The sequence below is a fragment of the Schistocerca americana genome, chromosome 4 (genome assembly GCF_021461395.2).
Source record: "Schistocerca americana isolate TAMUIC-IGC-003095 chromosome 4, iqSchAmer2.1, whole genome shotgun sequence".
NCBI classification, from domain to species: Eukaryota; Metazoa; Arthropoda; class Insecta; order Orthoptera; family Acrididae; genus Schistocerca; species Schistocerca americana.
Window position 1 is genome coordinate 696,798,493 of NC_060122.1, and position 25,490 is coordinate 696,823,982.

Here is a 25,490-nt window from a genome sequence, read left to right on the forward strand (position 1 = left end):
ATTTTTGCTTTCTACTCTCCTATATAGTTCTTCGGTTCGCCTAAAGTTACGGGGTACTACCGTCCTTGCTATTTTTATACTTAGGCGCATGAAACATTAGACATTCTAAGAGACCCTTTTGCTACTAATCGTTGGCCATTTCCTTTTTTCGTCTAAAAATGGGATGACGTACTACACGGTAGTATATCCTCAAGTCAAATATTGTAAAACCATCGTTTTAATAAAGGATATCCTAAAAACTAATTACACCAACTGATTACACTGAGCAACATATCTAAGGGATCACTTCTTAGAAACCCCGTAATTCCCACCCTTTGTGTCTCCTAAGTTTGAACTTTGACTCACAAGTGCAAACAACCTCCCTTGTGCAAAAACATGGCGCCCTGCGATGTCACCCTGGGGCTCGACAAAGTTGAAAACCGAAAAGAGTCGACACTTGTGAAAGGAAGGCCACAGCTTAAAAGATCATGTGGCGTGTTGTTGTTGTTGTGGTATTCAGTCCTGAGACTGGTTTGATGCAGCTCTTCATGCTACTCTATCCTGTGCAAGCTTTTGCATCTCCCAATACATCTACATCTACATCTACATCTATACTCCGCGAGCCACCTTACGGTGTGTGGCGGAGGGTACTTATTGTACCACTATCTGATCCCCCCTTCCCTGTTCCATTCACGAATTGTGCGTGGAAAGAACGACTGCTTGTAAGTCTCCGTATTTGCTCTAATTTCTCGGATCTTTTCGTTGTGATCATTACGCGAGATATATGTGGGCGGTAGTAATATGTTGCCCATCTCTTCCCGGAATGTGCTCTCTCGTAATTTCGATAATAAACCTCTCCGTATTGCGTAACGCCTTTCTTGAAGTGTCCGCCACTGGAGCTTGTTCAGCATCTCCGTAACGCTCTCGCGCTGACTAAATGTCCCTATGACGAATCGCGCTGCTTTTCGCTGGATCATGTCTATCTCTTCTATTAATCCAACCTGGTAAGGGTCCCATACTGATGAGCAATACTCAAGAATCGGACGAACAAGCGTTTTGTAAGCTACTTCTTTCGTCGATGAGTCACATTTTCTTAGAATTCTTCCTATGAATCTCAACCTGGCGCCTGCTTTTCCCACTATTTGTTTTATGTGATCATTCCACTTCAGATCGCTCCGGATAGTAACTCCTAAGTATTTTACGGTCGTTACCGATTCCAATGATTTACCACCTATGGCATAATCGTACTGGAATGGATTTCTGCCCCTATGTATGCGCATTATATTACATTTATCTACGTTTAGGGAAAGCTGCCAGCTGTCGCACCATGCATTAATCCTCTGCAGGTCCTCCTGGAGTACGTACGAGTCTTCTGATGTTGCTACTTTCTTGTAGACAACCGTGTCATCTGCAAATAGCCTCACGGAGCTACCGATGTTGTCAACTAAGTCATTTATGTATATTGTAAACAATAAAGGTCCTATCACGCTTCCCTGCGGTACTCCCGAAATTACCTCTACATCTGCAGATTTTGAACCGTTAAGAATGACATGTTGTGTTCTTTCTTCTAGGAAATCCTGAATCCAGTCACAAACCTGGTCCGATATTCCGTAGGCTCGTATTTTTTTCACTAAACGTAAGTGCGGAACCGTATCAAATGCCTTCCTGAAGTCCAGGAATACGGCATCAATCTGCTCGCCAGTGTCTACGGCACTGTGAATTTCTTGGGCAAATAGGGCGAGCTGAGTTTCACATGATCTCTGTTTGCGGAATCCATGTTGGTTATGATGAAGGAGATTTGTATTATCTAAGAACGTCATAATACGAGAACACAAAACATGTTCCATTATTCTACAACAGATTGACGTAAGCGAAATAGGCCTATAATTATTCGCATCTGATTTATGACCCTTCTTGAAAATGGGAACGACCTGCGCTTTCTTCCAGTCGCTAGGTACTTTACGTTCTTCCAGCGATCTACGATAAATTGCTGATAGAAAGGGGGCAAGTTCTTTAGCATAATCACTGTAGAATCTTAAGGGTATCTCGTCTGGTCCGGATGCTTTTCCGCTACTAAGTGATAGCAGTTGTTTTTCAATTCCGATATCGTTTATTTCAATATTTTCCATTTTGGCGTCCGTGCGACGGCTGAAGTCAGGGACCGTGTTACGATTTTCCGCAGTGAAACAGTTTCGGAACACTGAATTCAGTATTTCTGCCTTTCTTCGGTCGTCCTCTGTTTCGGTGCCATCGTGGTCAACGAGTGACTGAATAGGGGATTTAGATCCGCTTACCGATTTTACATATGACCAAAACTTTTTAGGGTTCTTGTTTAGATTGTTTGCCAATGTTTTATGTTCGAATTCGTTGAATGCTTCTCTCATTGCTCTCTTTACGCTCTTTTTCGCTTCGTTCAGCTTTTCCTTATCAGCTATGATTCGACTACTCTTAAACCTATGATGAAGCTTTCTTTGTTTCCGTAGTACCTTTCGTACATGATTGTTATACCACGGTGGATCTTTCCCCTCGCTTTGGACCTTAGTCGGTACGAACTTATCTAAGGCGTACTGGACGATGTTTCTGAATTTTTTCCATTTATGTTCCACATCCTCTTCCTCAGAAATGAACGTTTGATGGTGGTCACTCAGATATTCTGCGATTTGTGCCCTATCACTCTTGTTAAGCAAATATATTTTCCTTCCTTTCTTGGCATTTCTTATTACACTTGTAGTCATTGATGCAACCACTGACTTATGATCACTGATACCCTCTTCTACATTCACGGAGTCGAAAAGTTCCGGTCTATTTGTTGCTATGAGGTCTAAAACGTTAGCTTCACGAGTTGGTTCTCTAACTATCTGCTCGAAGTAATTCTCGGACAAGGCAGTCAGGATAATGTCACAAGAGTCTCTGTCCCTGGCTCCAGTTCTGATTGTGTGACTATCCCATTCTATACCTGGTAGATTGAAGTCTCCCCCTATTACAATAGTATGATCACGAAACTTCTTCACGACGTTCTGCAGGTTCTCTCTGAGGCGCTCAACTACTACGGTTGCTGATGCAGGTGGTCTATAGAAGCATCCGACTATCATATCTGACCCACCTTTGATACTTAACTTAACCCAGATTATTTCACATTCGCATTCGCTAATAACTTCACTGGATATTATTGAATTCTTTACTGCTATAAATACTCCTCCACCATTGGCGTTTATCCTATCCTTGCGGTATATATTCCATTCTGTGTCTAGGATTTCGTTACTGTTCACTTCCGGTTTTAACCAACTTTCCGTTCCTAATACTATATGCGCACTATTTCCTTCAATAAGAGATACTAATTCAGGAACCTTGCCCTGGATACTCCTGCAGTTTACCAATATTACGTTAACTTTTCCTGTTTTTGGTCTCCGAGGACGGACATTCTTTATAAACGATGATAATGTCCTCTCTGGTAAGCCGTCAGGTATTTTATCGTTTCGCCCAAGGGGGGGTCCCTCTAACCTAAAAAACCCCCGTGTGCACGCCACACGTACTCTGCTACCCTAGTAGCTGCTTCCGGTGTGTAGTGCACGCCTGACCTGTCTAGGGGGGCCCTACAGTTCTCCACCCAATAACGGAGGTCGATGAATTTGCAACCATTATAGTCGCAGAGTCGTCTGAGCCTCTGGTTTAGACCCTCCACACGGCTCCAAACCAGAGGACCGCGATCGACTCTGGGCACTATGCTGCAGATATTAAGCTCAGCTTGCACTCCGCGTGCGATGCTGGTTGTCTTCACCAAATCAGCCAGCCGCCGGAAGGAACCAAGGATGGCCTCAGAACCCAAGCGGCAGGCGTCATTCGTTCCGACATGTGCTACTATCTGCAGCCGGTCACACCCAGTGCGTTCAATAGCTGCCGGAAGGGCCTCCTCCACATTACGGACGAGACCCCCCGGCAAGCACACCGAGTGCACACTGGCATTCTTCCCCGACCTACCCGCTATTTTCCTGAGGGGCTCCATAACCCGCCTAACGTTGGAGCTCCCTATAACTAATAGGCCCGCCCTCTGTGACTGTCGGGACCTTGCCGGAGAATCGGCCACTGGCCCAACAGGCGAGGCACCCTGTGGTGGCTCGGAAACGATGTCATCACCACTAGGAAGCACCCCGTACCTGTTGGAAAGGGGTAAGGCAGCTGCCACGCGGCCAGATCCCACCTTCGCCTTTCGGCCAGGCACGCGCGAGCCCACCACTGTCCGCCATTCACCCTGGAGTGATGGCTGACCGGTAAGATGCTCACTGCCGGAAGACGCAGCGACATCAGGGGTTCCATGTGATTCCAAGGCCACCGAAGTAGGCATAGGTCTCAATACCTACTAATACCTACATCCTTCTGAATCTGCTTAGTGTATTCATCTCTTGGTCTCCCTCTACGATTTTTACCCTCCACGCTGCCCTCCAATGCTAATTTGGTGATCCCTTGATGCCTCAGAACATATCCTACCAACCGATCCCTTCTTCTAGTCAAGTTGTGCCACAAACGTCGTTTCTCCCCAATCCTATTCAATACTTCCTCATTAGTTATGTGATCTACCCATCTAATCTACAGCATTCTTCTGTAGCACCACATTTCGAACGCTTCTATTCTCTTCTTGTTCGAACTATTTATCGTCCATGTTTCACTTCCATACATGGCTACACTCCATACAAATACCTTCAGAAATGGCTTCCTGTCACTTAAATCTATACTCGATGTTAACAAAATTTCTCTTCTTCAGAAACACTTTCCTTCCCATTGCCAGTCTACATTTTGTATCCTCTCTACTTCGACCATCATCAGTTATTTTGCTCCCAAAATAGCAAATAGCAAGTGTCTCATTTCCTAATCTAATTCCCTCAGCATCACTCGACTTAATTCGACTACATTTCATTATCCTCGTTTTGCTTTTGTTGATGTTCATCTTATACCATCCTTTCAAGACTCTGTCCATTCCGTTCAACTGCTCTTCCAATTCCTTTGCTGTCTCTGACAGAATTACAATGTCATCGGCGAACCTCAAAGTTTTTATCTCTTCTCCATGGATTTTAATACCTACTCCGAACTTTTCTTCCGTTTCCTTTACTGCTTGCTCAATATACAGATTGAATAATATTGGGGAGAGGCTACAACCCTGTCTCACTCACTTCCCAACCACTGCTTCCCTTTCATGCCCCTCGACTCTTATAACTGCCATCTGATTCCTGCACAAATTGTAAATAGCCTTCCACTCCCTGTATTTTACCCCTGCTACCTTCAGAATTTGAGAGAGAGTATTCCAGTCAACATTGTCAAAAGTTTTCTCTAAGTCTACAAATGCTAGAAACGTAGTTTTGCCCTTCCTTAATCTAGCTTCTAAAATAAGTCGTAGGGTCAGTATTGCCTCACGTGTTCCATCATTCCTACGGAATCCCAACTGATCTTCCCCGGGGTCGGCTTCTACTATTTTTTCCATTCGTCTGTAAAGAATTCGCGTTAGTATTTTGCAGCAGTGACTTATTAAACTGATAGTTCGGTAATTTTCACATCTGTCAACACCTGCTTTCTTTGGGATTGGAATTATTATATTCTTCTTGAAGTCTGAAAGTATTTCGCCTGTTTCATACATCTTGCTCACCTGATGGTAGAGTTTTGTCAGGACTGGCTCTCCCAAGGCCGTCAGTAGTTCCAATGGAATGTTGTCTACTCTGGGGGCATTGTTTCGACTCAGGTCTTTCAGTGCTCTGTCAAACTCTTCACGCAGTATCGTATCTCCCATTTCATCTTCATCTACCTCCTCTTCCATTTCCATTATATTGTCCTCAAGAAATTCACCCTTGTATAGACCCTCTATATGCTCCTTCCACCTTTCTGCTTTGCCTTCTTTGCTTAGAACTGGGTTTGCATCTGAGTTCTTGAAATTCATGCAAGTGGTTCTCTTCTCTCCAAAGGTCTCTCTAATTTTCCTGTAGGCAGTATCTATCTTACCCCCAGTGAGATAAGCCTCTACATCCTTACATTTGTCCTCTAGCCATCCCTGCTTAGCCATTTTGCACTTCCTGTCGATCTCATTTTTGAGACTTTTGTATTCCTTTTTGCCTACTTCATTTACTGCATTTTTATATTTTCTCCTTTCATGAATTAAATTCAATATTTCTTCTGTTACCAAATGATTTGTACTAGCCCTCGTCTTTTTACCTACCCGATCCTCTGCTGCCTTCACTACTTCATCCCTCAAAGCCACCCATTCGTCTTCTACTGTATTTCTTTCCCCTATTCCTGTCAATTGTTCCCTAATACTCTCCCTGAAACTCTGTACAACCTCTGGTTCTTTCAGTTTATCCAGGTGCCATCTCCTATAATTCCCATATTTTTGCAGTTTCTTCAGTTTTAATCTACAGAACCAATAGATTGTGGTCAGAGTCCATATCTGCCCCTGGAAATGTCTTACAATTTAAAATCTGGTTCCTAAATCTCTGTCTTACCATTGTATTATCTATCTGAATCCTGTCAGTATCTCCAGGCTTCTTCCAAGTGTACAGCCTTCTTTTATGATTCTTGAACCAAGTGTTAGCTATGATTAAGTTGTGCTCTGTGCAAAATTCTACCAGGCGGCTTCCTCTTTCATTTCTTAGCCCCAATCCATATTCACCAACTATGTTTCCTTCTCTCCCTTTTCCTACTGCCGAATTCCAGTCATCCATGACTATTAAATTTTCGTCACCCTTCACTATCTGAATAATTTCTTTTATTTCATCATACATTTCTTCAATTTCTTCGTCATCTGCAGAGCTATTTTGCATATAAACTTGTACTACTGTAGTAGGCGTGGGCTTCGTATCTATCTTGGCCACAATAATGCGTTCACTATGCTGTTTGTAGTAGCTTACTCGCATTCCTATTTTTTTATTCATTATTAAACCAAATCCTGCATTACCCCTATTTGATTCTTTGTTTATAACACTGTAGTCACCTGACCTGAAGTCTTGTTCCTCCTGCCACCGAACTTCACTAATTCCCACTATATCTAACTTTAACTTGTCCATTTCCGTTTTTAAATTTTCTAACCTACCTGCCCGATTAAGGGATCTGACATTCTACGCTCCGATCCGTTGAACGCCAGTTTTCTTTCTCCTGATAACGACATCCTCTTGAGTAGTCCCCGCCCTGAGATCCGAATCGGGGACTATTTTATGTGACGTGTAAGGTGGGTTAATGATGTATTGGCGCCAAATTTTACCAGAATTCTGACCAGTGCCAGCGTGAACTTATCACACGATTGGAAAGTCTCAACCCCCCCTCTTTTAACACTTTCTTTCTTACACCCTTACAGAACAGCGACGCCCATCTCTGAAAGCACACGGTTTTCTTATAAATAGCAGAGGTAAAGATTCCGGACACAACACCATTGAGAATCTGCACGAATAGGTCCCAAGGGGTGACATAAAACCACACCTTGAAACTTCCTGGCATATTAAAACTGTGCGCCGGACCGAGACTCGAACTCGGGACGTTTGCCTTTCGAGGGCAAGTGCTCTACCACTGAGTGAGAATCTCATTCTTGAAACCACACCTTTCTCGGTGGGTGGGCTCCTACACGTTTAGCTGTCGAAATCGACAGTTCGCGGTACGATGAGCAATCGGAAACGACAGTTCGCAGTGCGGTGAGCAACAGTGGGTGTTCTTTACAACCTTTGACACTGCTGACACACTCCTGGGTGCCAATCCTTTTCTAAATATATTTTGAGGCTGCATACCTACCGAACGTGACTGCACACGTTTGGAACGAAGCGCAAGCGCAATATTATGTGCTCGTGTGCAGGTTGAGCAACTATGGCCTGTTCAAAACTGTTCGACGAAATCTAAACGCGCTCAAAGCACCTAAGGGTTTTTATTCTTCTTCAGAGATCCTGTTTTGTGTTCTTCTGTGTCGTAGTCACGAGGGATGGGCATTGACACATGAGTTTATAAAACGGCAAAGCTCCACTTTAAGGTCCCTACAGTTCGGCATAACTCTCGCCGTCACCCGCTCATCTTTAGTGAGAATTGTAAAGGTGCACAATTGTACAGACAGACCGTGACGGCGCTGTAGGCAACTACAGACCAGCAACCTATTTGAGACTCTCCAATCCCAGGTAGCCTACTATCAGACTTAAGAGCAGGAGCGTAGCTTGCCTGCAGGCGCCTGGTACTCTCTTACGTGACCTGGTTGTAAGGGTGCATTTTTAAAATTCTCAGTAAAGGCGACTGGGCGCCACCGAGTGTTTTATTAGAAGAATCTTTCGTATTTTATTCATATACATGTCAATGTCCTATCCTCCCGTGATCACTCCAAAGGGGGACACAAAGTAGGAGCTCGGAAAAAGTATAAGCAGCCTTAGCTGCTTTGGACAACGTTCAAGTTTCGTAGAAACGTTTTGAACGGTCCCGAAAGGCTTCAAACTGCACACGAGAGCAAAAATTGCGATCGTGCATCGCTGCAAACGCTCGCGATCACGTTCTATGCGGTTGTAGCCCGACAATGTCATTAGAGAGAGGTTGAACGAGCGACGGTGTGAGAAAATGTTATGACGAACTTCTTCCTGTTGCTCACTGTACTGCAAACTATCGTTTTCGACAGCAAAATGCGTGCGAAAGTATTGGTTTCCTTGACGCCCTTTATACTACCAGTTGCGGCCTCTCTATGGCGACTCTGAGCGGCGGGGTATCTGAAATGTTTCTCTCGGTCACTAATAAGAAAACTGTATGATTTCAACTCTGAAAGTCGGAGTTCTGATCTCCGTCGCAGAGGCGTCAAAGGAAGGGATAAAATGAGAGTAACACGTCTACTGTGGCAGTTACCAGAGTTGTGTTGCAATTCGGTGCCAATGAGATATCATTAACCCATCTCACAAGTCATATGAACTTCTGAACGGTAGCCTTTTGTTTGCAAGTATCGACATCTTGCTGTTTGAAGATTCAGGCCCGAGGGTAATGTGGCAGGACCTCTTACTCTTATATCATTACAGAGGAAGGTGGTATGCACCCTTGAGCCGAATTCAAAGTTAAGAGTCGCGATGAGTGGGAATTACGAATTTCGAAAAAGTAATTCTATAATTCTGTTGCGCAATGTCGTTTCCACATAGAGACAAACACTACAAGAACTTTCTTGCTAGATTGTGAAATAATTACATTGATGTTATCTGTAGAGGCCTTGAGAAATGAATCGTGACCTATGTATCAAGGATCTAAAGTGTATTTGTTGAAACAGAGGGGAAGCAATCCATAACATTTTGAAAACCGAACAGCAAAGAATAACTATCGTACAATTTCTGTACTGAAGTCATTTTTCGAAATAACCATCAGAGCACTATATTCAACAGTAGCGTCACGTTTAATTGGAAACAGTATACTTAGCACACAACAGTTCTGACTGTAGATGCTCGATTGAGAATGCTGTTTATATATTCACTCACCGAATTTCATAAGCCTCAAACAATAAATTATTACGTAGGTATATTTTGTAATCTTTTCAAGTTGGTTGCGCGTATAGATCGTGTAACTCTCTAAGAAAAACTTGAGTTTGAAAGAATTTATGGCTTAGGAAACAGCTGGTTTGCATGAAACTTAAGAACAGAATAATAGAAAGTGTGAAAATTCTTAGTTACCGTGAGAAATCACGAAGGAAACCCCATAGGGTTAAACGTTGGGTCTCTCCTATTCCTCACATATGAAAACAACTTCCCACTTAAGTTGATCAAACAAAATTGGTACCTCTTACAGTCTAAAATGGTGTTAGGACGACCCTACTAAAGAAAAAGAAATTGTTAATGATGTTTTCAAAGAATTGTTAAATGATTCTCTGTAAATGGAATCTTCCTTAATTTCGAGAATACACATTACATTCTGTCCTGTACAACAAATAGTTCTCATAAGTGATGTAGCACATGTACAGGAATCAGTAAACATGGAGGAATTCTCCAAACTTTTTGTTTGCACTACTGATGAAAACTTGAACTGGAAGAACTAATTACTAATTTGCTCAGGCTACTAAGTTACTACTTCGGCTCCCTCTGATTGGAAAAAAGGTACTCTACCTCTATTTTGCATGTTTGTACTTAATAATGCCTTATGGAATAATTTTATGGAGTAACTCATCAATTACCTAATATTTATTGAACAAGAGCGAGCAGTAAGAATGTTGTTGTTGTTGTGGTCTTCAGTCCTGAGACTGGTTTGATGCAGCTCTCCATGCTACTATATCCTGTGCAAGCTTCTTCATCTCCCAGTACCTACTGCAACCTACATCCTTCTGAATCTGCTTAGTGTATTGATCTCTTGGTCTCCCTCTACGATTTTTACCCTCCACGCTGCTCTCCAATGCTAAATTTGTGATCCCTTGATGCCTCAAAACATGTCCTACCAACCGATCCCTTCTTCTAGTCAAGTTGTGCCACAAACTTCTCTTCTCCCCAAACCTATTCATTACCTCCTCATTAGTTACGTGATCTACCCACCTTATCTTCAGCATTCTTCTGTAGCACCACATTTCGAAAGCTTCTATTCTCTTCTTGTCCAAACTGGTTATCGTCCATGTTTCACTTCCATACATGGCTACACTCCACACAAATACTTTCAGAAACGACTTCCTGACACTTAAATCTATACTCGATGTTAACAAATTTCTCTTCTTCAGAAACGATTTCCTTGCCATTGCCAGTCTAAATTTTATATCCTCTCTACTTCGACAATCATCAGTTATTTTACTCCCTAAATAGCAAAACTCCTTTACTATTTTAAGTGTCTCATTTCCTAATCTAATCCCCTCAGCATCACCCGATTTAATTTGACTACATTCCATTATCCTCGTTTTGCTTTTGTTGATGTTCATCTTATATCCTCCTTTCAAGACACGGTCCATTCCGTTCAACTGCTCTTCCAAGTCCTTTGCTGTCTCTGACAGAATTACAATGTCATCGGAGAACCTCAAAGTTTTTATTTCTTCTCCATGGATTTTAATACCTACTCCGAATTTTTCTTTTGTTTCCTTTACTGCTTGCTCAATATACAGATTGAATAACATCGGGGAGAGGCTACAACCCTGTCTCACTCACTTCCCAACCACTGCTTCCCTTTCATGCCCCTCGACTCTTATAACTGCCATCTGGTTTCTGTACAAATTGTAAATAGCCTTCCGCTCCCTGTATTTAACCCCTGCCACCTTCAGAATTTGAAAGAGAGCATTCCAGTTAACGTTGTCTAAAGCTTTTTCTAAGTCTACAAATGCTAGGAACGTAGGTTTGCCGTTTCTTAATCTTTCTTCTAAGATAAGTCGTAAGGTTAGTATTGCTTCACGTGTTCCAACATTTCTACGGAATCCAAACTGATCTTCCCCGAGGTCCGCTTCTACCAGTCTTTCCATTCTTCTGTAAACAATTCGCGTTAGTATTTTGCAGCTGTGACTTATTAAACTGATAGTTCGGTAATTTTCCCATCTGTCAACACCTGCTTTCTTTGGGATTGGAACTATTATATTCTTCTTGAAGTCTGTGGGTATTTCGCCTGTTTCATACATCTTGCTCACCAGTTGGTAGAGTTTTGACATGACTGGCTCTCCCAAGGCCGTCAGTAGTTCTAATGGAATGTTGTCTACTCCCGGGGCCTTGTTTCGACTCAGGTCTTTCAGTGCTCTGTCAAACTCTTCACGCAGTATCGTATCTCCCATTTCATCTTCATCTACATCCTCTTCCAGTTCCATAATATTGTCCTCAAGTACATCGCCCTTGTATAAATCCTCTATATACTCCTTCCACCTTTCTGCCTTCCCTTTTTTGCTTAGAACTGGGTTCCCATCTGAGCTCTTGATATTCATACAAGTGGTTCTCTTCTCTCCAAAGGTCTCTCTAATTTTCCTGTAGGCAGTATCTATCTTACCCCCAGTGAGACAAGCCTCTACATCCTTACATTTGTCCTCTAGCCATCCCTGCTTAGCCATTTTATACTTCCTGTCGATCTCATTTTTGAGACGTTTGTATTCCTTTTTGCCTGCTTCATATACTGCATTTTTATATTTTCTCCTATCATCAATTAAATTCGATATTTCTTCTGTTGCCCAAGCATTTCAATTAGCCCTCGTCTTTTTACCTACTTGATCCTCTGCTACCTTCACTACTTCATCCCTCAGAGCTACCCATTCTTCTTCTACTGTATTTCTTTCCCCCATTCCTGTCAATTGTTCCTTTATGCTCTCCCTGAAACTCTGTATAACCTCTGGTTCTTTCAGTTTATCCAGGTCCCATCTCCTTCAATTCCCGCCTTTTTGCAGTTTCTTCAGTTTCAATCTGCAGTTCATAACCAATGGATTGTGGTCAGAATCCACACCTGCCCCTGGAGCAGTAAGAATAATACGTGGTATTTACCCATAGTCACCTTGCGAATACCTGTTCAAGAAGTTATATTTCAAATGTACCTCCAAAAAATCATAATAATCCATCACAATTTGGCATGACAATAGAAGTAAATATGGTCGTTACTCCCCATTATTAAAGCGGTCAGTGTGTCAGAATCAGATCAATAGGCAAAACAGAAAATTTTGATCATTTGTTGAATTAGACAAAATGTCCGATTTTCAGCAAAACAAGTTTTCTGTACGGTAGCAGATTTTGCACCCTACATGATGCGAAATCAGTATTTATATACCAAATAATAATTGATAATTGGCCCACCGGTAGGAGATAATGGACACAGAAAAGGAAGTTGTGTGTGTCATGTCAAACTAATGAGATGGCCGCAGAGGCTGGAACACGGCCGGACCCCTTTGTCGGCTGGCACTTCAGACCACCAAAGACGTTAGAAGAGGCTGGGCCATCACAACAAGAAGTGAGAAGGAGCTATATTCGAAAGAGAGAAAGGCGATTTCGCTCCATAGTGGAAAATTTGCGGAAGACTGTGACGGGATTGGCGCAGAGCGCGCAGAGGTACATATCAAAAGTTTGGCGGCAACAGTAACCGCGGGAGAATTCTGTGTCGTGGTTGGGTACAAACGCGCACGGATACATGGAAGTCTGTGTCGTGATTGGCTACCAACGCGCACGGATCCATGCGGCGAAGAACGGCCAAGTTTGCAAAAACTCTGAAGGAGGACTCTGGGGTCGGCAGTGGAGGAGAGCAGTCGCGGTGTCTGGCTGCCCTGCTTGGAGAGCGTGGAGAGAAGTAGGTGGGAGAAATTACCGGCATTGAGTCATTGGTTATTCTCCAAGTCTGAATAGTGTATAGCATACGACTCCACACACGTAGCATTTTCTGTTTCTCTGAGAAGAGAAACAGATTTGTACTAACTTGTGGTGTTCATATGCAATCTGAAGTGTACCTTCGCTGACGTGCACTTGAGTCGACCAACTACTCTTGGCATATGTGCAAGTAGCTTGAGTAATGACTAGTGAAGGACTCCGCAATTGAATACTTACGTACAGGAGTTTACGGACGCAAATCACGTCCACGTTGGAGATTAAAGCCAAGCTCGCTCACGGGAAAGACGGTATCACGACGTTGGCTGGGCCGACCGTCGTAATCATCACAGAGAATTACGGTGATATTAGCAATCATCAGCCAAAGTAGGGCACTGTAATTCTAAATGAGTTCGTATTCCGCTAGCTCTTTGACTGGCGCTCTCTGTGTCCGTTCAGGCAGAACTTCAATAGAGTCACTTGCGTGTTCAGTGTTGACTTAAGTACTTAGGAAAAGAGGATGCATAGTGCCAATGATAGGCTAGTTAGGTTAGCGAGTGTATTGGATTGTCATCTTAGGCTAGAAATATTGCTCATCGTGTTTTCTGAATAAATCTTAATTTGCTATCATATGATAATCACCGCACTTCGTAGCTAGCAATCTCCATATTTTTGTTTAATAATTAGAGTGTAACGGTAATTGCGATGCAAATGATACTGGGGGCATAACCGCGCGTTTAAACAGAGCCATCTTAAGTCAGATAGCAACTCACGGTCGACTAAGACTACCAATACATATTTTTCAATATATCGATAATTTTATAATAAACCCCCCGTACATTGCATTTCAATTTAGACTAAAACCACTTATTCTGGGGAAGTCTTCTGTTATAGACGAATTGTTATCTGAAAACTTGTAGTGTGTAAAAATAGAACTTTTTAAGTGTATTTCCTGAGTAGGACCGAAAAATAATAATATTAAAAGTAATCACGTTAAAAATAATCACATACAGTATCCTGTAAACTGACTTGTTCTGAATTATTTTTTTAAAGAAAAAGAAAAAAAAAATAATCCTTTGAATGATCTGTGAGGCATGCAACTAACAAAATATACGTGCACCAGATGTACAGTGCTGTTAATCACTAAAAATGATATAGTTCTACCAATAAGTGACGAAAGAATACAGTAACATGATTGCTGTACCCTCTGTCAGAAACATTTGTTTCATGTTAATAGAGAATAGCTCCTCCTGGGTAGTTAATGTAAGATCTGGTGCAGAAAGGAATCACTCTACTGCTTCACGACATTGTACGGTTGCTCTCTATTCTGTACTTGGACTCAATTGTCTTTTTTCACGGCATAACTCGATAATTGATTCATATTTCTCTGTGTGAGCGTGTTTTATATTTGGAGTGGGAACGTTCCAATTTTTCTCGGGAATGATTTTATCAAAGTCACAAACGAAAAGTCTGTTACTTTAAATGGAAAATTTGAACAAAGAAATTAGCATCTCCTTTGGATCTGTCAAGGACGTTAAGTAAATATTTTCTTTCAGGCAATGATCATCACGCTGTTACCAAACTGCTACATATTCCACTTGTTGCCTCCTTTATCAAATTTCATTCCAGTTAGGCAACATGTTTTGTATTCCGGCCATACTGTAAGTAAGATGGAAGGCTAGAAATAACCGACGTTGTCATATAAACGATCGTCTTATACTAAACTGATGTATTCAATGCAGTTTCGAGTCAGAATTGTGCTATCCGTCTCAAAGACGGTTGATAACTATGATGTTAGTAAATTGGGCATAATATTGATCACATAGCTAGACTAGCACCCGTAAACGACTTTTTGCATTACGTTTCATCTCTCGGCTGCTTGATCAGGAAGTTTTCGCTCGTTTGTGTCACAGGTGACAACATTTGGACTCGAGACTACGTGTTAAGCATCGCCTTCTGATTGGTATGAACCACTTTATTTACGCTGTTAAATTGATCGCGCTTCCTCATTTAATTTGTAGTATCAGTTGATGTCTGTGTATCGGAACATGTTTCTTAACTACAGTAACGGAAATAGAAAGCTGTACATCAGAAACTTTCATTCCTCTCAGAAATGACATGCTTCATCTATATTAGTATAATCCCCACAGGCACAGATTACTTTTGTGTAGTGTGGAAGCTAGCAGCGTCTGATTGGTATGTTAAGACATCTTGTCGTGTCTGAAACACGTACTGTGCCAGTTACAAATATATTTAGCTGTAGGCTGACATGAGAGTATAGGCTTACCGTAGAGTCATAGATACGTCTTTTGGGTGACAAATCGGGGCACAGAGCAGGCCTGTGAAGGGCCGTATATTTCTCGAGGCGTCTGTGGTTTTACCTACAGTGTGGGTTATATCATTATATTGCCGGAATAGGTCATTTGGTACCTTGGTCATGTAGGGTGTGGCACCGAGTTTAATATCTTATAACATATGAAGGGCTTATTTTAGTAGTGGTACAAGTCCATTACCTCCACTTTTCTCATTATAATACTTCTGACACTAATGATCCAAACAAACAGAAAGAAAGGTTCATCTCTAGCAAGAAGACATAGGCTTGAATATTTCTGGTATATCGACTGCAGATTTTTCAGCGTTCATTTAACTTTAGGACTCTGTATCTTAAAATGAACAAAAATGGACTTGTACCACTATTGAAATAAGCCCGTAATATAACGTTCAGCCTCCCTTCCATTAGTCCTGTTGTAATATCCAATAGTACTCACAGTATTACTTCAGGGAATATGGTCTGGAGACTAGCTATTCCGTCGAATCTTTTACCGGACCAGCTAAGAACGCATCGGCATCGACATGAACGCCACACACAGAAGCGAGGCAACAGATTTACACTCAACGTCCGATCTCTGTTCTTTGTGACACGGTGCTAGCGGTTAACGATGCAAGATAACTCGAGATCTCAACTCAGCCTCCAGTAATCTGTTACCATAGCTCTCTGTGACTTTCTCTCTGTGACATTCGCCTGAAAAGGCCATCGTGTAACTACACCGATCTTCAGTAATAAGACTGAAACTTTTCAGCGCTGAAAATATTGAAAATAATCTCCCGTAAGGTTGACTTTTTGATCAAGATATTACACCAGCATGGATATACTAAAGAATCGCTTTTATAGCACTCGGCTGAACTATCTATTATGCAAGACTTTTCATTTCTATCAATGTAGATTTAAATAAAGGGTGTCCGGTCTAGAGGTACACATAACAATCTGTTAAGATTTCAGCACCTATTAATGTTTTTGGCTTTATTTATCTAACATTGTGCACAGGAGTTCAAATAGTTTCATGTATGTGGGTACCGTTTGTGGCTCGTCATTTATAGTAATGATACTCTACTTCTTGCCACATGTTCTTAAGCCAGACAAGTGTTATGTCCTCCACTGTGGCATCAATTCGTCGAACCCTGATTCCGGAAACAATGTCCTCGGTAAACTCCATGCACTGGAATCCAGCGAAGTCAGCCCGGCAGAGCGAGGGGATCAGGATACTGGAGCCCACATTCGGAGGCGACTCTCAGGAAACATGGAGAAATGTTGCAACATCCGCTGGAAAATGACGGCGGGAGGCATCTGTCGAGCCGAGCCGTCTCAGGCGCTGCAGTCGTGGACTGTGCGGCTGGTCCCGGCGGATGTTCGAGTCCTCCCTCGGGCGTGTGTGTGTGTGTGTGTTTGTCCTTAGGATAATTTAGGTTAAGTAGTGTGTAAGCTTAGGGACTGATGACCTTATCAGTTAAGTCCCATAAGTTTTCACACGCATTTGAACATTTTTTGCATCTGTCGAACTGTATAGTTCGCTAACATGTTGAGATAGACGTGTCCTATCTGTGGCACGTATCTATTAATGATATGGTGAAGATCACATCTCGAGGAATGTCTCTATCGACTGTGTGGTTACCCATCAACATAAAATATCTAGTTATATCGTTATAAGTATTTGTTTGTGTATTCCTCTATCCCTGAAATCCTGTATTTGACTGCGCTATTAATACGGATATTCGAGTAAGTTGAAAAACATCTGTGAAATTTATTTCTTATGTTAAAGTACTGAACGTTAGAGACATGACATTTCCTTTCATAAAATGAAAGATACATGAATTGTAATTAGTTCTTACCTCCAAAAGACTGGAGGTTAAAGGTGTAGCAGTGCTAGGTAGTTTTTGTTAATGCAACAGACCTCCTTTGCTCATAATTATACCCTTCTAATGGCATCTGTTAATTATTAATTTTGGTAATTACAGATTATGACACTCATACTTTTTTTTTTCAAAATTGCGATTACTATTTCGAATATTCATCACTTTCAAGAAACTATCTGAACAAGCACTGTGCTTTAGAAATAAACAAAGCAAGAATGTGCATATGGTATTCGAAACATCGATCATTCTACGTGGAAGTTTTCCTTTTAACTGTCACTTACACAAGTTTTTACGAAAAATGCTAGAAATTGTTTAGTACTGTAAACTTCGTCTATTAACAGAAGATAATGCACCAAAATAGTGAAAATGATTTCCTGGAATCCGGCATGAACTTATATCACAGGCGAGTAGTCGCTTAGTGTAGTCTCCATAGTAGCAGTTCCGTACACTGAACTCATTAACGTGAGCCACAAGCTGCGCAACGTTGGCTGATGGGCGGTGGAACCGTTCCGCTGGCGATGAGGTGGTGAGCCGCACAGCACGCCCCCAGGTCGCAAACGATTTGCGATCGCCCAGTTAACGCAGTTTGAGACCGACCCATCACTTGATTGAGTGAGGGAAGCTAATCGTATCGCTCCAATGGTTGCTGCCTATTCCGTTCATACCAGATTGTTCGGTCGCGTTTGGTCCTATGGCTGCGTTGCAGGCACACACACGCACGCACTAACGCACGCACACACAGGGTACTTGTGCGTTGTTACCGTCCAGCAGACCATCCGAAGTGAGTATAGTCTGTTTTGACGACGAGCTCAGACGGGTGCATCTGCTTCATCGTCCGCCGTCCTGCCAGTCTATATGACAAGTTAGACACCTTACCTATTGTAGCAGTTACAGTCACAGAGTGTTTTTATCTGCAGGAGTGTATACTGAATTGCCATGTAGAAACAGTCTGAAACACCTTTGCGTTATGTGGAGTCTCAAGAAATGTTGAAGATGATAGTGCGATTTGAATTAGGTAAAGAAACTCCGTAGCTACCCTCTGCCATTCTTAGCACTCATGCAGCACATAGAGTCTGCTGTTGTTCAAGCTTTGGCAAATTAATTTTTTCCAACTTCGTGAAAGATGTATGCGTGTCGCCACATTCCTCATTGAACCTAAGAGAAACTTAGCTTTGTGTGTCATCTATTTGCGTATCATACAGACGTTTTCCTTCGTTTTATCGTATTTTCACTTCAGTTTACACTATTTTCTGAAACCGAGATTGGGGAGAATGGAGAACCACCTACTATCCACATGCAGTTAGTTTGCAGTCGGGATCAACCATGAATCTGTCTCAAAAGATACAACACATCACGGTGTTAGCATGTCTCCGTCCTTAGCTACTCAGTGGGAATTATTAAGTAATATTTTAAGTTGAAGATAATATACGTTGGAGCCAACTGCTAACTAGCTCAAACACAAGTGAAAATTACTCGCAAAGTCACACATAATCCGTTTAAAAAAATGAAAGGTTTCCAGAAGGTCTACTGCAAATTTTGGAAACTAGTATACACAACAACAACTGAGCGAGCCCCAGTTTTACTCTTCAGATCTTGGTGCTTCAGTACTATGAACAAAGGTAATACATGCAACATAGCTTTGCGACCAAAACAAGAAGCCTTTAAATTATACTAAATGTTCTTAGAAATAAGCATGAACCATGGACCTTCCCGCTGGTGGGGTGTCTTGCATTCTTCAGCGATACAGATAACCGTACCAACGGACACAATCATAAGGCGCAGGAATCTGTTTAGAAGTCAGGAAGACGTGTGCTTCCTGAAGAGGAGCATCAGGCGTTTCAGTAGTTGCAGGGGCAACTTTCTGGTTTGCCGACTGTTCTGGCCTTCTACTATCAACCACAACAGCCTTGGTATGCTGGTACTGCAAACAGCTGAAAGCAAGGGGAAACAACAGCCGTAATTTTTCTCAGAGCATGAAGCTGTACTTTATGATTAAATGATGATGGCGTCATATTGGGTAACATTTCCGCAGATAAAACAGTCCCCCTTTCGGGTCTCCTAGCAGTGACTTCTCGGCAGGGCGTCGTGACAAGGAGAAGCATAATTTGCGTTCTACGGATGGGAGAGTGGAACGTTAGATCCCTTAGTCAGGCAGGTATGTTAGATAGATTCAAAAGGCAAAGTTATACACATCGGGAATCAGTGAATTTAGATGGCAGGACGAACTGACTTTTGGTCAGATAAATACAGGTTTATAAATACAAAATCAAATGGTTCAAATGGCTCTGAGCACTATGGGACTCAACATCTGAGGTCATCAGTCCCCTGGAACTTAGAACTACTTAAACCTAACTAACCTAAGGACATCACACACATCCACGCCCGAGGCAGGATTCGAACCTGCGACCGTAATGGTCGCGCGGTTCCAGACTGAAGCGCCTAGAACCGCTCGGCCACGACGGCTGGCACTACAAAATCTAATAGGTGTAAGGATGGGTTAGGTTTAAAAATGAATAAGAAAATAGTAATGCAGGTAAACTACTATGAACAGCGTAGTGAAAGTATAATCGTAGCAAAGATAGACAGAAAGCCTACACCCACCTCAGTTTTACAAGTTTATGTGCCAATCACCTCCGTCGATGATGAAGAGACTGAAGAAATGTATGATGAGATAAAACAAATTATTCAGTTAGTTAACGGAGAAGAAAATTTAATTGCCATGAGGGACTGAAATTGTACAGAAGGAAAAGGAAGAGAAGCAAAAATAGTTTGTGAATGTGGACTTGGGGAAAAAAATGCTAGGTGAAGCCGCCTGGTGGAATTTTACACTCACTTGGTTTAAGTCTCATGAAAGAAAGGTGTACACTTGGAAGAGACCAGGAAACACCGGTAGGTATCAGACAGACTGTATAATGGTAAGACAGAGATTTACGAACCAGATTTTAAATTTTAAGGCAATCCCGGCCGCAGATGAGGACTCTGATCACAATTTGTTGCTTGTGAACTGTAGATTAAAGCTGAAGAAATTGCTAAAAGGTAGGAAAGTAAAGCGAAGGGACCTGGACAAATTGAAATAACGAGATGTTTCTCAGGGTTTCGGTGGGAGCATTAGGAAACGAATGACTTGAGTAGGGGAAAGGAATACAGTAGAGGACGAATAGTCAGCTTTGATGCATGAAATATTGAGGGAAGTAGAGGATCAAACAGTTAAAAAGACAAAGCCTAGTAGAAATCCTTGGATAACATTAGAGACTTTGAAATTAAATGATGAAAGATGAAAATATAAAAATGTGGCAAATAAATAAATGTCGTGTGACTAGGGCCTCCCGTCGGGTAGACCGTTCGCCCGGTGCAAGTCTTTCGATTTGACGCCACTTCGGCGACTTGCGCGTCGATGGGGATGAAATGATGATGATGATTAGGACAACACGACACCCAGTCCCTGAGCGGAGAAAATCTCCAACCCAGGTGGGAATTGAACCCAGGCCCTGAGAATTGACATTCTGTCGCGCTGACCATTCAGCTACCGTGGGCGGACAATGCGGCAAATGAAGCAGGCGAAAGGAAACACAAACGTCTAAGAAATGAGACTGACAGGAAGCGCAAAATGACTAAGGAAAAATGGCCAGAGGACAAGCGTAAGGGTTTAGAACCATACACGACCAGCGGGAAGATAGCTGCTAGAGTGACAAAAAGCACTACAGGAGTTGGGTTGGGAAGTCATTTCACACCCACATTATTCATTTGATCCTGTGCTCTCAGATCTTCACCTACTCCGCTTTCCATCGAACAACATTCAAGGAACTTCCTTTCCGGATGAAAATGGGCTCCGAACATGGTTCGACGAGGTCTTAGAGCCCAAACCATGTGGTTTCTAGTAGCCGAATCGAAAAGTTACCCAAGCAATGGCAGAGTGTCGTAAATGGTGAAGGAGACTATATTATGACTAAATGTGTTGCATGTATCTTTTACGTTTATTAAACATGGAACAAGGTAACGAACTTAGACATCACCCTAATAACACAAAGAAAGCAGGTGCCGACAGGTGTAAACGCGGAGATGAACTGTCTCATCTCGACATTCCACGGCTCACAACGGAGCAGAATATTTTTCAGCATTCGTGATATTCTATGGAGAGAACGGTGCTTGATCGCTGTCCACCTGCATTATTGTTTCCTGAACTTGTCGCTAGTTTGCAGAACGGATCAGCTTCAGAAGCCATGGTCGCAAAATACTAACACAAGTTCCTTGCAGGGGAGTAGAAAAACTAGTACAAACCGACCGCGGGGAAGATCAGTTTGGATTACTGAGAAATGTAGGTACACGCAAGGCAATACTGACGCTACGACTCATCCTAGAAGATTGGTTAAGGCAAACCTGCGTTTATAACATTTGTAAACTTCTGAAAGTAGCATGCGTAAAATACAAGGGGCGAATAGCTATTTACAACTTGTTCAGAAATTAGACGGCAGTTATAAGAGTCGAGGGGCGTGAAAGGGAGGCAATGGTTGAAAAGGGAGTGAGAAAGGGTTGTAACCATCGCCGATATTACTCAGTCTGAACACTGAGCAAGCAGTAATGAAAAGAAAAGAAAATTTTGGAGTTGGAATTTAAGGTTCTCAGATGACATGGTAATTCTGTTAGAGACAGCTAAGGACTTAGAAGAACAACTGAAAGGAATGGGCAGCGTCTTTAAAGGAGGGTAGCAAAAGCAAAAGCCGAATAACGGAATGTAATTAAAACTGGTGATGCTGAGGCAATTAGATTAGGATACAATACACTTAACTTACTAGATGGATTTTGATATTTGGGTAGCAAAATAACTGATGATGGTCAAAATAGAGGGAACATAAAATATAGAGTGGCAATGGCAAGAAAAGCGTTTCTGAAGAAGAGAAAGGTATTAAAATCGAATATAATCTTAAGTGTTAGGAACCTTTTCTGAAGGTGTCTGTATGTCGCGTAACTATGTATGGACGTGAAACATGGACGATAAATAGTTTAGAGAAGACGAGAATAGAAGCTCCCGATATGTGGTGCTAGGGAAGAATGACAATGATTAGATGGGCAGATCACGAAACGAGTGAGAAGGTACTGGAAAGTACCGGAGAGAGAGAAAATTCGTGGCACAATATGACTATAAGAACAGATCGTTTGATAGGAATTATTTTGAGACATCAAGGGATCACCAGTTAGTATATTAGTAAGCCTGCATGTGGTCTCACTCTTTACAAAATTTCCTGTGGGGAACACATTAAAATTGTTGGCAGAGCGTTTTCCTGGTGACACGATATTGTTGTTTCTACATGTTATGACGACAACTTACTTCTTGGATGGTGGAAAATTTTGTGGAATGACGGACAGAATGGCTATAAGTTCTCCGTTGTATCCAGCAATGGTCAGCTTTTTCATGGAACAATTTTGAGGAACGTGCATTAAATTTGGCTCCCCTTCATCCATTTTTATTTTATCGTTATGTTGACGGCACGTTTATTTTCTGGCGTAGAAGCTCTTTAACACTTGCATGAGCACATGAACAGTATGAACCCAAACTTCCAGGTCACTGTCGAGACAGAGAAAGAGGGAAGGCTGCCATTTTCAGATGTTTTGATACTCGAAAGTCAGATGGACGTCTCGGCCACTCAGAGTACCGCAAGGTGACGCAAATTAATTTATACAGTATTTTAGCACCCAGAGTTTTCACCATGTAGTCCTGAAGACAGCAGCTTTAAATACACTCGTACACAGAACAAAAACGTTTCTGACAAAGACCACTTGGATGTCGGATTTAAATCATCTGAAGTATGTGTCCGAAAGAACGGCTGTGGTTTAGGTGACATGAAGCGAGCCTTCTCCCAGAAAAGGAAACGTGAGAAGTGTTGAACATTGACGTGATGAACCACCGATAGCAATCCTTCCTTTCTGTGGCACTACATCTAGCAAAACAGGCAGAGGTGTGAGGAAACGAGGCATAAGATAAATTTTCCGACCTTCCTGTTAAGGAGAGTCCCGGTCTTAAGACCTTGGGATTTGCAACATCCCCTCTGAATGTGGAAGAAATTCCATTGGTCATTCCATTCGCACCGTTTCTGACCGCTGTGCAGAACATCAACGGCATACTTAAGAGCGAGATCTACAGAAATCTAGAGAAATCTACAGCCTCCGAAAAAATATAGAACACTTCTAGGATGAAATTTTCACTCTAGGCGGACTGCACACTTATGTGACTGGAGACGAAGTACTAACAGAACTGAAGCTGCGATGAGGGTTCCTGAATCGTGCTTGGGTAGCTCAGTCATTAGAGCACTTGTCCGCGGAAGGCAAAGTCCCCGAGTTCGATTCTCTGTCTGGTACACAGATTTAATCTGCCAATAAGTTTCATATAAAATACTGTTTGACGAAACAAAAATTTCGTCCCAGTCTTCTGGGATTCTGTAATTGAAGAGCCTGTAGAAATAAGAATTGTGAGAAGATTCTCAACCATGACAACGGATATAAATTTTAGCGGTGCATGGAACAGAGCACTCCGTACAGCGAAGAGCCAGAGATATTCGTCGCAATGTAAATGCTACGGCGGCAGCGGTGACACAACCAGCATAGACGTTGACACCATCATCGACACGATTACGCTATTACCGACCAATCAGAAGACGTTTACAGGCTATGCAAAGCCACAATAGCAGCAGTTTTAACAGCCGGTTAGTCCTGGCGAAGAAAATGGAGGTAATCGTCGGAAGCTCGAGATTTTCCCCTGATGTGAGACGGCAGGAAGACCGAAAACCTTTCATACAACAGATAAAATGATTAAGACGTCAGAGAAACTCAGTTCATTTGCAAGTACCACATGTTTTATTGCAAAAGGCCCCTTGTGTTTGAAGGTACAAGGCGTTGCTCGAGAGACAAAGTAAAGCGTAACTGTCTCCGTGTCATAGAAGTAGTTCTAACAATATAACATTTTACTCAGCATAAAATTCTGTGCCTCAAGAATGAACAATATGTTCCAAATAGCTATAATATAAGGCCTTTCAATTTATACAAGGCGAAACGTTTACAAATTCTGCACAAAATACAGCCTCATATCCAACAACAACAAAAACTGTAGAAATTGACGGAAACTGTTTATGGCGGGCTCTAGTTCGCATTCATTCATGTAATTCGAAAATCATTCACTGGGCTGTTATTTTTTTATTTTTTATTTTTTCACCCTAGCAAAGGGATCATCACTCTTCTAACTGGTCTGATACGGTTCGGCATGAATTCCTCTCCTGTGCCAATCTTTTCATCTTAGAGTAGCACTTGTAACCTGCACCCTCAATTATTTATTGCATCTATTCCCATGTCTCTTCTCTACGGTTTTTTGTCCTCCACAGCTCCGTCTCGTACCATGGGAGTTATTCCCTGGCGTCTTAACAGATGTACTATCACCCTTCCATTCTGCTTGTCAGTGTTTTTCACATATTCCTTCCCTCATTCCTTACCTTATCAGTCCACATAATTTTGGCATTCTTCTGTAGCACCATATCTCAGATTCTTCGATTACCTTCTGTTCCGGACCGAACGAGGTGGCGCAGAGGTTAGACACTGGACTCGCATTCGGGAGGACGACGGTTCAATCCCGCGTCCGGCCATCCTGATTTAGGTTTTCCGTGATTTCCCTAAATCGCTCCAGGCAAATGCCGGGATGGTTCCTTTCGAAGGGCACGGCCGACTTCCTTCCCCGTCCTTCCCTAATCCCATGAGACCGATGACCTCGCTGTCTGGTCTCCTTCCCCAAACCCTACCAACCTACCTACCTTCTGTTCCGGTTTTTCCATAATCCACGTTTCACTACCATACAATGCTGTGCTCCAGACGTACATTCTCAGATATTTCTTCTTCGAATTATAGCCGTTTTTCATACTAGTAGACTTCTCTTGGACAGGAATGCACTTTTTGTCAGTGCTAGTCTGTTTTTGATGTACTCCTTGCTCCGTCTGACATGGGCTGCCTAGGCAGCAGCATTCCTTAACTTCACGTACTTCGTAATCACAAATCCTGACGTTACGTTTCTCACTGTTCCTCTTTCTGCTGCTTGTCATTAGTTTCTTGTTTCTTCGATTTACCCTCAATCTAGATTCT